Source organism: Maniola hyperantus, chromosome 23 (assembly GCF_902806685.2).
Source record: "Maniola hyperantus chromosome 23, iAphHyp1.2, whole genome shotgun sequence".
In the NCBI taxonomy this organism is placed as follows: domain Eukaryota; kingdom Metazoa; phylum Arthropoda; class Insecta; order Lepidoptera; family Nymphalidae; genus Maniola; species Maniola hyperantus.
The window spans coordinates 5904529-5918825 of NC_048558.1; the positions used below are offsets into that span (position 1 = coordinate 5904529).

The 14297-nt window shown below is 35.0% G+C and overlaps 1 protein-coding gene and 1 long non-coding RNA gene across 2 annotated transcripts in view; one reads left to right on the forward strand and one right to left on the reverse strand.

The window, feature by feature from the left end:
- ci (cubitus interruptus) overlaps positions 1 to 14297 on the forward strand; it is a 152411-nt gene that overhangs the window by 10236 nt on the left and 127878 nt on the right. The window lies entirely within an intron of this gene.
- On the reverse strand, positions 5762 to 7777 carry LOC138403977 (uncharacterized). Its single transcript, XR_011238090.1, has 2 exons — positions 7386 to 7777; positions 5762 to 7277 (listed from the first exon to the last, which is right to left on the reverse strand). It is a non-coding gene; the product is annotated as an uncharacterized lncRNA (long non-coding RNA).

Below are 14297 nucleotides of genomic sequence, written 5' to 3' on the forward strand. Positions count from 1 at the left end.
CAAAAACAAAAAAAAACAAAGAAAGCAAGAAAAGAAAGAAGATAGTAGAAAGAAAAATAATTGTGTGCAAAGGCGGCCTTATTGCTCACAGCAATCTCTACCTGGCAACCTTTGGTGAAAGGGGAAACTAGGTAAGAGACATAATACAAACCAAAGTATAGATTACTATAAAACCTTGAGGTAATGATACAAAATCAAAATACATACATAGTTGTAAACCGTATAAGTAAATAATTTCTTAGAATCATTTCAAAAAACTAATAGCCTCTCCTCAAAAATCGATTCGGTTAAAAAGGTCTATTCATATTTTACATCTCGATCATCTTTTAAAAACGTTTGATTCCGATTTGATAACAAATAAATCCTTCACTAAAATTCAACAGTACATTTGTACTTTTTGTTTAGTTACTAGTAGTATAACTTTTTCATAGTCCAACAGCTGAATCGAACTGATGCTTGGCCCAGAAATTGTTTCTGGGCTTTTAGTCACGTTTCTTATTTTTTAAATTATTATTTCTTAAATTTTCTTGTATCCTGAAGATGGACATAGGTGCGTTTGGAATCCTCGTAGCTTTAGTTTTAAGTACGTGTTAATTATCACCACTATATCATCTTACAAATTAAAATTTTAACCATCAGCCTAAACGTAAAATTTTATTCAGATTTTTTTTATTCTATTATGAATAAATAATTTGAGTCAGAGTTTGCTCCTTTTCTCCCAGGAAAGGGATTTCAAAATCTAAATCTACGTGGATGAAGTCGTGGGCTAAGTTATCAAATAAAACGTTCAGTAAAAATTGTGATCCTTACTTCGGTTGGTTAAAATTAATGACTCCTCTTTCACCGGGCAAGTGTCGGTTACGGTCCCTCTACCTGCGTTGACGAGTCTATTTAGACATCAAAATACACTTTTTTGTCGGTCTATATCTGTGAAACTAGTTTCGGGAACACAAAACAATTTCCTTTGTTGGAGCGCCTTAATGATTTTTTCGTCACAATTTGGCGATTTCGTCGGCTATTCTGCGAATATCATGGCATTTAGGGTAAACCTGAGAGTTGTTAATACATATTACTAGAACAGCAATTTCCTGCAAAATGGACATGATCTGACTGGACATGACCTAATCTAAGTTTTCACCATGTCTTTCCATTCATTAAAGCGCTACAAATGCTTTTATGCTGTCCATTAATAATATTCAATTACGTCGTTACGTCTTTAATTGTGTATTTGATTTAACTTCAGAGTTCAGTCCTTTAACTACAACTTTAACTATATTTTGTTTTTGAATAGGCCTTTTTATCTCTGTTATTTATCAAGTTATAGGCACCTACATATTATATTAATTACTCATTATAATTTAACGAAAAAAAATTAGTTCATGTAATGGAAGATTCACTGTTTTGTGTGTGTCATTAACTTCTTAAATTGTTATTGTCGTTGTTTCCCTCAAACTACCAGGTAATACGAAAACTGACCTAATTGAGACGCTTTGTTGACGCCTGAATCTTGATTATTTTTTCAAACGAGCATGAGGGTTGCCTGATATTAGTGATTACCGCTGTCCGTAAACATTTGCAGCATCAGAGGAACTGCCAATGCATTGCCGGCTTTTCAGGAATTTGTTGATGTACCGGGTCTGCTACTTCACGATCAAAACTTTTAACTCAATGGGCTTACCTGTTTCTCGAAACAATATGAAAGGTGCATTTAGCTGTCAAGTAGGGTGTAATTTATAGCGACGGGTGATAGATCAGATGTTTACTTTTAAGGTGTCCGTAATGTCTTCAGTCCTACATCGCTAGATGGAGCAATTATCCGTTTCCCTTCTCTGTTGGATATAAAACGGTTATAAATGACAAAGTCTTGTGGAAGCTGGTAGCTTTTATCGACTTACTAATAATGATAAAATGTATTACTTTATTATGTTTTAAAGTTGCTTTTAATAGCCTTGTCTGGGTTTTCATCTAAAATATGATCATTACAGTTTAATTTTTTCTACATGATTTGTTAATTATTTGGAAGATGGTCTCTAACAAAAAACTCTTATCCTATCTCTAGTATTCTGTATTACTTACTTGAAAGTCTCTATTAGACAATCAAAATACGCAAAGTACCGCAAGGGTATCAAATTATCACCCATTACAAAATGTTAGGTTTGGTTTATCCGTATCTAAGATATTTCAAAATTACGTAACTTATTTATGCACACCGGAGCATCCTCAGGAGATGTAAACTTGACAATGCACAATTGCAGAAGTGACTTCTATACAATATATATACTGAAACATACTTACCTACCAAAGCAATGACTCAAAAATCAGTTCTTATTACAAGCAGTAAAGCCATCTCAAATAACCGGAAACGTTATAAGCGTTAGTATTAAACAATCAAGTGTGTATAACCTTATCTGAGATGGACAGACAGACAGACAGGATGCGTGCGTTAGCCGTAGCTCCCGTGACAGACGGATCCCGAAGCAGGCCCGCTTGTTACATGGATGATTGCTTAATGCTATGATGAAACTGATACAGGTCATGTTTGATATGAGCTTGGTGTTCAACATGTTAAATGTTTGGATTACCATACGTGTTGTAAGTGAGCTTGATATTGGTGATGGTTAAACAAATCTGTTATTTTTTTTAGGTACACACATTACCTTGTTACCAATAAAAATAAAAATAATCTACATAATAGGTATATATGTATTTATATGAAATGAAAAGCTGACTCACTGGCTGTTCAACGCGCAGCTCAGCTCAAACTATTGGACGGATCGGGCTAAAACTTGGCATCCAGACAGCTATTATGACGTAGACGTAGATTTTTGAAAATTCAAGCCCGAAGTGGGTAAAATAGGGGCTTGAAATTTGTGTAGTGATGATGATGATGAGATGAAGTCGCGGCAATAAGCTAGTCTTTTGATAATTACTTAAATAATCTCCGTGTTAAATAAAATATTTTATTTTTATTTTAAGCGACTTAAAAAAAGAGACTTTTTCATTGTACTAATTTGCAACATTTTTTCTCCATCCCAATAGAGATTAAACTCAGCCATATTTAGTACTAATATCTACTACACTAGGATGGACAGATAACATCAGACGAGTCGCAGGGAATCGCTGTCCAGCCGAGGACGTCTATTGGTTGATAATGCTAACGATAATGATGATGATATTCAATATAAGATCCAGTATAAATTTTGTGGACCCAAAGACACGAAGATAATCCTCGAAAGATAAAACCACGTCACACGAGAAGACTCCTATCTAAAACCCAAATTCGTGAGCCCGCTTCCACATACAAATTCCAACCTTCAAAGCCGTAAGCACATAGGGCCAAACCAAACACATTACCCTAACTACACTACCTTCACTACACTACCTAACTACACTAGGATGGACAGATACATCAAACGAGTCGCAGGGAGCTCCTGGTTTCAGTCTGCGCAAGAGCATGGCGTGTTGAAGTCCCTACAAGATGTTCAGCCGAGGACGTCTATTGGTTGATAATGCTAACGATAATGATGATGATATTCAGTATAAGACCCAGTATAAGTTACGTGGACCCAAAGACACGAAGATAATCCTCGAAAGATAAAACCACGTCACACGAGAAGACTCCTATCTAAAACCCAAAATCGTGAGCCTACTTCCACATACAAATTCCAACCTTCAAAGCCGTAAGCACATAGGGCCAAACCAAACACATTACCCTAAGCCGTAGGTGATAATAACAGTTTGCCCTGTCACTTAGCGTGCTAGTGCGAGCTACCGAGCATCCCGAATATTTGGACATTATTATCTCTCCACGTTGATTTAGGCGCTTTTAAGAAAGATTCCTAAAGCAGCTTCCCATCCGTTGCTTCATTCAGGTTCTTCTTTTTTGGGATGGGAAACTTTTTATCTACTTATGGGATGCAGGTTACAAGGTTAATATATTTTTTGTAAAAATTGGTTCGATTCTTTTTATTGCTAGATGATATAGGCTTGCGCTTGACGACAAATGACAAGGTCTAGGTGGCAGCGTGCTTGCCTGTTCAAGACAAGAAGACATTAAAGACACGAGTGAATAGGTATCTTCAGCACGCGCGATCCATCTTAGGGTGCATCAGTCATTATCACTTACCAGCAGATGGGGAGACTGTTTTGTTGTGATTGGTGGGCTATAAAGTAGACATGTGTCCGCTATAGCTTAACTTAACTGAAAACCGCTGCCATGCCTTTAGCGTACCATAGCGTTATTGTCGTAGCTAGCAACGGTTAACAGATATCATCTATGACGAACCACCTGACAACGCAACGCTGCCAACTGGCAACTGACAATGCATTGTTTGGTTTTTTGGTAACTAGAAACGCAATAATTATGCCTTCTCTTTCTTTCTTTCACTGAAAGCTGAGAAGGAGCGGTTATTGGCTAATGGCTATTGGCTAATGGCTACCGGCTTAGTAACTTAACTAAGAACATTTCACGAAAATTGATAAACCAAAAACGACCTTATGTCTATTACACTAAGGCGCTAATTTGTTTGGTTAACTGTTCAAGTACTTGTCCATTAAGGTTTGATCTATCAAGCTTATTACAGTTAAGCCTTAGACTAATAAAAATAAGGTCGTTTTTCGTTTATCAATCTTTGTGAAATGTTGTTGGTTAACTTGACTGTGGCAAACTATCCGTGCAAGCGTCCAATATAGTTTGACCTCAATGATCATGATAATTAAACTTTGCTGATATGAACTTAAGGTTGTGATTACTTCACGATTTTCATGAAAGTAAAATTGGTTTTATTTTAGTGAAATATGCGCGCGCAGATCAGCACGGCTAGCATGGGCCGAAGATAAAAATTATATCCCCCGATTTTATCCACTGCACAGGAGATAACATTAACGTCTCCACCCCTCAGAGCACGGCAACAGGGGAGAGGAGAAGTTTATCCCCGTTTGACATTTCACGGGGACTCGGGGGACTATTTATCCACCGTCTATAGCATGGGGCCAAATAAAAGAAGATAAACTGTCCTTTTTTGACATTTGAGAGGGATAATTTTATCCTCGAGATTTGAGGTGGGTATAATGCTCATAGAACTTTAACTCAATTATTAAAAGATCAAAAAACATGTCTCGCGCTTTTTTTATTAGTTTGAAATAGAGAATTTAGAACGAAAATAACATGAGCACGTAATTAGTGATGGAAGTAATCCCTTTGAATTTCCCGACGCTGAGTTCCGACACTTGTTTCGGATGGACAAATATTATGTGCTGTACTTGTGCGAGCAGCTTAATGAAGCACTAAAGCCGATTAATTCGATGGATGGATTCATAAAAGTAAGTACCTAAGTACTTACCTATTACCTAAAACCATCTTGTGCAAACGAATAGGTACCTACTTAGGTAGGTAGTAGGTACCTACAAATAGGTCCTACATGCGGCTATTATCTATTTATTCTACGTCCTCACATCTATAAGACTCTTGGCAGATGGTAGTTACCAGTGAGATACAAGTCAAGGTCATGGGATGACTATTGCCCGCGACTTCATCTGTGTGGATTTAGGTTTTGAAAATCCTGTGAGAACTATTTGATTTTCCAGAATAAAAAGTAGCCGGTGTCCATCCTCGGGATGTAAGCTAACTCTGTAGGTACTAAATTTCATCTAAATCGGTTAGACTGTTGGGCTGTGAAAAGCTAGCAGACAGACAGGCAGACACACTTTCGCATTTATAATATTAGTATGGATTATTGGAAATATAAAATAACACAATGACTCATTATAATAAAATCATTTATTTGAACAAAATAGGCAGGAGTCTAATTTAACAAAACAATTCTTAAATTAAAATACACACCTATATCATAGTTAAATACATAATGATACACAAACACAATAACACTTTACAAATTATAATGGTTCATCATAAGTGTTTTGTAAGAGTAAATATGTTAGCCTATTATACTTTATAGACCATTTCAGTATATCCTCTTACTCTTAATTTATTATTATTGAAAATCATTAATGTATAAATTGTATGTTTCAGAATTCCAATGGAACAACCAAAGGACAGACTAGAAAATGTAACAAATAAAGAAATCTCACATATCTATGGATCAAACCAGACTGCTAACTGTTGCCCGACAATAAAAGGGAAAAAGGGATGGAATAATAAATACATATTTGCATTAAAATATATTTCTTTAAGTACCTATTACCTAAAACCACCTTGTGCAAACCCATCCTTATATCTACTACTACTACTAGGGTTCTGTAGGGTACCAATGGGACCCTATTACAGTCTCAGCTCTCCATCTGTCTGTCTCCTGAAACGTAACAGGTTAAAGTTGAAATTTTGTACTTATTTCTATTGCTGCTATAACAAAAAATAAGTTTCTTCAAAAAATAATTTTGCTTTAAGTACTCTTTCTGTGTGATTGAGTAACAAACACAAACTCTTAGGCATAATATTAGGAATACCAATTAAAACAATGCTTATTTGGATGTACACAAATCTCTGATGTTAACTTAACAGATCTAAAAGTAGTGCTATTATCCTTAAGAAAAGGAAGTAACAAGTTTAATGTTCAATCAAACCACACTGCCATAGAATAACTTCCTATATTCATAACTATTTACAAATTACAAAAATGTACATATCCTCTACTTACTTTTTATTTATTTATTGGCATTTATAGGAAAACTACTCGGGGCTATTGGTTTTATAAAGTACCCACTGTGTACAAAGTGGGTGAAACGACAGTCTCACCATAGTCCACCACCGACACTTCAAAGATTTCCTGCCATAAGATAAAAAACATTGGCTTGACATGCTTATAAAGAAATTAGGTTAGTTTAATAGCTCAAACCATACCAGCTTAACCAATTTTAAGTGATATTGAACTCTTCTCAGTGCAGTGTGCTAAACTGTTAGTTTTATCATCATCTCAAACAATAATGAAAATATTTTATGTTGATAAGATGTGTACCTAACTTACCTATTCCAATAGGTAGGTACCTAAAGTTATTTTGAGTTTGTTATACAAGACACACATTTAATAGAACTAAATTAATACACGCATCTCTCTGGCTGGCCCATTATGGAGTCTTCAGGTCCAATTCCTGTTGAGCATTTATGCCCAACAGTGATAATTAATATTGAACACTTATGTGCTCATATATGTGACCGACGGCACTATTGAGACATTTCCCGGTGGTCCTACATCCCGAGCTGCCTCATCATACTTGTCAGTCAGTGGCCAGTGCCCTTCTTCAAGTACATATTTCCATGTCTGCAAATAAAACAACAATTTATGCATTTCTTTGTCGCTAACAATATCAATATATTATCACTTCAATTTTGTGTACTGACTAACACAAATTGTCTTTGTGATACTTACTGTGATAGCTAGGAATTTCAACTATTCGATTATTTTTTAATTTGGATAATTCAAAAGTGGAGTTAGGTTAGGTAAACACAAACAATAACAATACTTACGTGCATAATCTTCTGTGAATGTTTTTTAAACTATTTTACGGCTCCGGCTTCTAGCTCTTTTAAAATAAAAAGCAGCCACAGACGAGTTACGAGTAACGAAAACGAGCAAAATCAAAAGCACAGATAAAAAATAATAACACTTTGACATTAACCGAGGACTAGTCTTTCCCCGCCTTATCACCGGGGATAATTATATCCAACCCTGTGCCCATGCTCGGAGAGTGGAAATAACTATCGGAGGGGATAAAAATTTTATCCTTTCCTCGGGGAGAAAATTTCCCGGCCCATGCTAGGCCTGCAGGTGGTGTTACGGCGCGTTTGTTTGTTTTGACTTTTGATGAAAGTTTTAATACCTAATTAGATAGTTTGAGCGGTGTTTGTATTCAGTAAATACTAAAGTTTTGTCTTGAGATATTGCTTTGTTTTATTTAGGTAGCTTTTGCCTGTAGTGTGGGTGATATTGACGATTGACTATAATTTGTAAATAACTTAGTAGGTGTATAAAATTGTAAAAAGGTGTTAAGATAAAAAATAAAGTTTTAATAGTTTTAGGTACTTAAGTGATATAATTAGTGTTGTACAAAACTTTGATTAAACGTTTTTGAAAATTGTGCTAGTCCTAAGCCTAGAAAAGCATGAAGGGAAATCGTCAATATTATTCTAATGCACTTACACGACTTGAAACTTTAGCCATACCTACAGACGGATTCGATACGGCAGCTAGCTAAGTTACTACTTACTACAAACAAAAACGGTGCGCATATTAAATTAGTTGAAACACAGCTTTGATACCGATACTAGGCAACTGTTATCAATAGCGCTATTGTAACTAAATAGCGGTTTAATAACCGTGGCCAGAAATAGCCAATAACGCCCATCTTTACTATAAAGTCACGTAATTAAGACAATGTGCGGAATAAAGATACCGAACGGGCGTGGGCCGACTTTTATGCAAAGCAACTGCCTATAAGCTTGGCGATCGGGGGTGTTCGGCTATTAGGCGTCTATAGGTGGTCTGTGAGTTCTTAGTGACTCTCTTGGTCCCATAGTATACATTATCATATCCTACTAGATAGGTACCTAAGCTGCCTACTACTCCTGTAAGTGACTTAACTCAAGTGTTCTTAGCTACTTACTAATAAACTAGTTAACCTAAGCTCTACCATTTATTACAGTTCTTAGTGCAACGCTGTCGACCCTAGGTCGCGCTATAAAACTCAGTGCACTAATAGCTAATTCCACATGGAAACCAGTTTTTGGAATGCGAGTGGGCGACTTCGATTCCCGGGTGTTTCAACAAGAAATGTTTCGGCCCAATATGATGCAACTAGAAAATAGAAATGTACCATTAAGTGATAACTTTATGCTTAAATTAAGTTGTTATCTGAGTGTATCAGCATTATTTACTTTGATGGTTTAAGCACCATTTTTTTAAAATTCTGAATAAGTAAGTATTAAAAGTTTTCTAGTCGATAAATTATCAACTATCAACAGAACAAAATTACAAAAACAGTATTATTTTTATTCCTTTTCATTTATTTTCAAAATCTACTTTTTGTTTTTCTCTATTTGTTAATGTATATCTTGTATAAATAGTTAGATAGTTGATTTTTACCAAGAAACGCAAATTACGAAAATACAGAGAGAAAAAATACAGACATTTGGCTGCCAAGTAGGCAAATTCAAAAGAAAACTCAAGTCTCTATTACACCTGCATTATACCTATACTTGCCTTAGACAAAATGCTTAACCATTTTCAGCATTGCTTAAAAGTGGATTATTTGTAATACCTATAATTAATCATCTAAGTAGAACATTTCATTTAAATTCATAGTGCAAAAGTTTTCAGTATAGTCAGGGACATACATACTAGGAATAAACCAGCCAGCCTGGGTTGCATTTCCACTGACGCGAAGCTGGATAGAGTGGAGCGAAGAAGAGCAGTGAAAAGTGGCAAGTGTTTTCATTGCAGCGGAGCGGGGCGGAGTGGAGCTGAGCTGAGCAGACTAGAGCTGCATTGAGCCGTGTTCTGACTTCCGATCACTCAAATTTATCTAACTACCCGCCGCGCCGCACTGGCCCGCTACCCTGCCCTCCGCTTGGCACCACAGCATGCTCGAGTCCGTTCAGTCCAGCTCGGGGCCGCGTGTTCATATATTTTGTATGAAAGTCCACTCAGCTCCGCTCTATTTACACAATTTCCATAGATGCGGAATGGAGATTTCGAGCACTATGATTGACCAATCCACGGTCCACTCCGCCCAGCTCCGCGTCAGTGGAAACGCACCCTAATCCTGGAGTTCACAAACAAAAGATTACGTACGTTTTTATTATGTATTTGAAACGCAAGATAATAACATGAGCTTGAACCGCGGCCGAGCGCCTAAAGCATTAATTACAAACCATTGTTTTATGGCTGTATCCATGGCATACCCTTAGGTATAAAGTTTTGAACGTCTGTAACACCCACATAAACTAAAAGTTCGACTTAAAACTGCAATTTAAAAAATTCAGGGTTTTAAACTTCATGATAGGTAGATATATAGGTTGACTAGCTTATGCCCGTGTGAGATTTTATGGTAAAAGAAGAGAAGTTAAGACAGTGGGCTTTAATAGTGATGATAAATTAAATCCAATGATTACTAATGAAAGTTATCATTTATCAATTATTTGTCAGGTAAGGCCAAATACTAAGTAATTAAAAATCAAGCATAGCATCTGCTGTATTATCTCAAAGTAAGAATCCTAATCATCTAAACAGGCTTCTATAATAATTAGAAGCTAACAACCTAGTGTTTACTTTTATCTCAATGTATAAAATAAATAGCACAAGAGGGTAGGTGATAAATACAGAAGTAAAACCAACCAAGTCGAATAATAATTGAATTGTATTGTTCAGCATTGATCTATTTATATTAAAATGAATCTACCACCCGTTTCGCTAAGGTGTTTAGTCATGGAGAAGAAAGGGCAAAGAAACTCCATAACACACATCTTTTAAAACATTAGAACGTTGAGTAAAGTAGTAGGTACATATTTGGTACACAGTTACAACAGGTAACCTATAAAAGGCAAATGATTACATTACATTATTACATTATAATAAAATATAAGAATACTTAACTTCAGTAAGGTCCGCTGTGTTTGCTCTGGGCTGTCGATACAAGACTGTCCCCTCTCTGTCGAGGTAGGGAACTTTTATAACACTGCCATCGCAAACCAGGCGGATGTCGACGACTATCACATGATCTTAATATTAATCATTATTTATTTTAGGTGTGTTGACAAAAGGTATGTTGACACACCCAATTTACAATAATAAAATCAGTGACATTGATGGTCTATGTATTAATAATTTACAATAATAATAAGCGACTTAAATTGTCAGTTTACACAACATTATTATTTCACATAATAGCTATTGCCAACCGTATGTTGACAATAGCTTAGTATAATGTCACTCTTAGTACATTGACAATATTTAATTTACAATGAATAATTAGTGACATGTATTGATAATTTATATAATATTATTTTTCATATTTTCATATTCCTAGATATTACATTGGAAAACAATAAAGAATATAAAACACCATTAAATCATAATCTTTCGGGCTGGGTAACATTGACGTTGATATCCTGTCGCGGGATAACGATTCTGTTTAAATTATTACTACAAATATTTATTGTAGACTCCAAGTTTATGATTAGATGAATTTTAGCATAATAATTATGTATCCAATTTTATCGTAATATAACACGGCCATACTGACAAGTACTTCGTTCCCGAAGTACATAGGTAAAAACAGAAAGAAAAGAAAAAAAAAATTGTCCCATTGGGAGTCTTAACATTTTGTCACATAGTGAGTCTTAACATTTTGTCCCATTGGGAGTCTTAACATTTGTCCCATAGTGAGTCTTAACATTTTGTCCCATTGGGAGTCTTAACATTTTGTCACATAGTGAGTCTTAACATTTTGTCCCATTGGGAGTCTTAACATTTGTCACATAGTGAGTCTTAACATTTTGTCCCATTGGGAGTCTTAACATTTTGTCACATAGTGAGTCTTAACATTTTGTCCCATTGGGAGTCATAACATTTTGTCACATAGTGAGTCTTAACATTTTGTCCCATTGGGAGTCTTAACATTTGTCACATAGTGAGTCTTAACATTTTGTCCCATTGGGAGTCTTAACATTTTGTATCATATGCCAAAAAAAAATTTTTTTTTTTCTTTTTTTTTTCTTTTTTTTTCTCTGTTCTGCTTCTGTCATTTAGCATAAATTATTAGTATGTTTTATTACAATTCGGCCATCTTGATAAGTACTTCGTTCCCGAAGTACATAGGAAAATAGAAAAATGCAGCCAGTGAACTTAAATGAACAGCGGCAACAAAAGTACCGACATAAAAAAATATAAGATTGCTTCATTCACAAAACGATATTCAATGATTCAATGTCAATGTTACTGTCATAAAAACTAGAATAGCTAGACGTCAGACCAAAATTAGAGTAGAAGAGAATATGTTTTTGTTGATTATGTCTTATAAACAAGTGTAGTGTATGTACATCAAACCAACTCAAAACAAGAATAAATTGATAACACGTAACGTAGGTATTTATAAAATTAAAATGTTCTGATAGCATTACTAAACAGAAAAAAACTTGAGCAGGTAATCTGCCTTACGTTGCTAAAAAAAGTAATTTTGCTAAATAATAAAAGTTACTTGAATGGACCATCTCTTTTGTGTTGTTTTAAGAGAAGAAAAATGGTTGAGTTATTTTAAGAAGCAAAATAAATAAATAAATATAGTTTATGTTTAAGTTACATAAATCAGAATAAGGTAATTTCTTCAAGTTTCGAGTTGTAAGTACGATGCAATTTCTCAAAAGCAAACCTACTGATTTGATTATTATTATTGTTTCGGTATATCATAACTTTCTAAATGATTTCACATTTACATATACTTTATCAAAAACCGTTCGGCTAATCTGACCTCCAACTAGATTTATTCTTATCTAAATAAATTATACCACAACACGTGGTTTATCTAACTAATTAAAAATCTTCTCTGATTCACCTCACAGAAACTTTTTTCATATAAACTATACCACAAAATCGTGGTTTTAAATTTACACTTTTCTTCACACACAACGCACAAAATTGTACTTAGCTTGCTCAACGACGCGACGTTTCAACCGGCGATGCCACACCAGCACCAAGTGCCACTGACAACAGAGTTGCCCCTCGCTTTGGGATCATCGGGCACCAACATCAAGTGCCACCGACGACAGGCGGTAGCCTGTCGCTTCGAGGAGAAGCCGTATCCACGATTGCTGAAAGCATTTGAAAAGTATTAGTATTTCGACAAGAAAAGAATTATCGTATCCCACTTCTGATGTGAGATTTTATGGTAAAAGAAGAGAAGTTAAGACAGTGGGCTTTAATAGTGATGATAAATTAAATCCAATGATTACTAATGAAAGTTATCATTTATCAATTATTTGTCAGGTAAGGCCAAATACTAAGTAATTAAAAATCAAGCATAGCATCTGCTGTATTATCTCAAAGTAAGAATCCTAATCATCTAAACAGGCTTCTATAATAATTAGAAGCTAACAACCTAGTGTTTACTTTTATCTCAATGTATAAAATAAATAGCACAAGAGGGTAGGTGATAAATACAGAAGTAAAACCAACCAAGTCGAATAATAATTGAATTGTATTGTTCAGCATTGATCTATTTATATTAAAATGAATCTACCACCCGTTTCGCTAAGGTGTTTAGTCATGGAGAAGAAAGGGCAAAGAAACTCCATAACACACATCTTTTAAAACATTAGAACGTTGAGTAAAGTAGTAGGTACATATTTGGTACACAGTTACAACAGGTAACCTATAAAAGGCAAATGATTACATTACATTATTACATTATAATAAATATAAGAATACTTAACTTCAGTAAGGTCCGCTGTGTTTGCTCTGGGCTGTCGATACAAGACTGTCCCCTCTCTGTCGAGGTAGGGAACTTTTATAACACTGCCATCGCAAACCAGGCGGATGTCGACGACTATCACATGATCTTAATATTAATCATTATTTATTTTAGGTGTGTTGACAAAAGGTATGTTGACACACCCAATTTACAATAATAAAATCAGTGACATTGATGGTCTATGTATTAATAATTTACAATAATAATAAGCGACTTAAATTGTCAGTTTACACAACATTATTATTTCACATAATAGCTATTGCCAACCGTATGTTGACAATAGCTTAGTATAATGTCACTCTTAGTACATTGACAATATTTAATTTACAATGAATAATTAGTGACATGTATTGATAATTTATATAATATTATTTTTCATATTTTCATATTCCTAGATATTACATTGGAAAACAATAAAGAATATAAAACACCATTAAATCATAATCTTTCGGGCTGGGTAACATTGACGTTGATATCCTGTCGCGGGATAACGATTCTGTTTAAATTATTACTACAAATATTTATTGTAGACTCCAAGTTTATGATTAGATGAATTTTAGCATAATAATTATGTATCCAATTTTATCGTAATATAACACCCGCGACTTCGTCCGCGTGGACTACACAAATTTCGAACGCCTATTATACCCCCTTAGGAGTTGAATTTTCAAAAATCTTTTCTTAGCGGTTGCCTACGTCATAATAGCTATCCTATCTGCATACCAAATTTTAGCCCGATCCGTCTAGTAGTTTGAGCTGTGCGTTGATAGATCAGTCAGTCAGTCAGTCAGTCACCTTTTCCTTTTATATATTTAGAT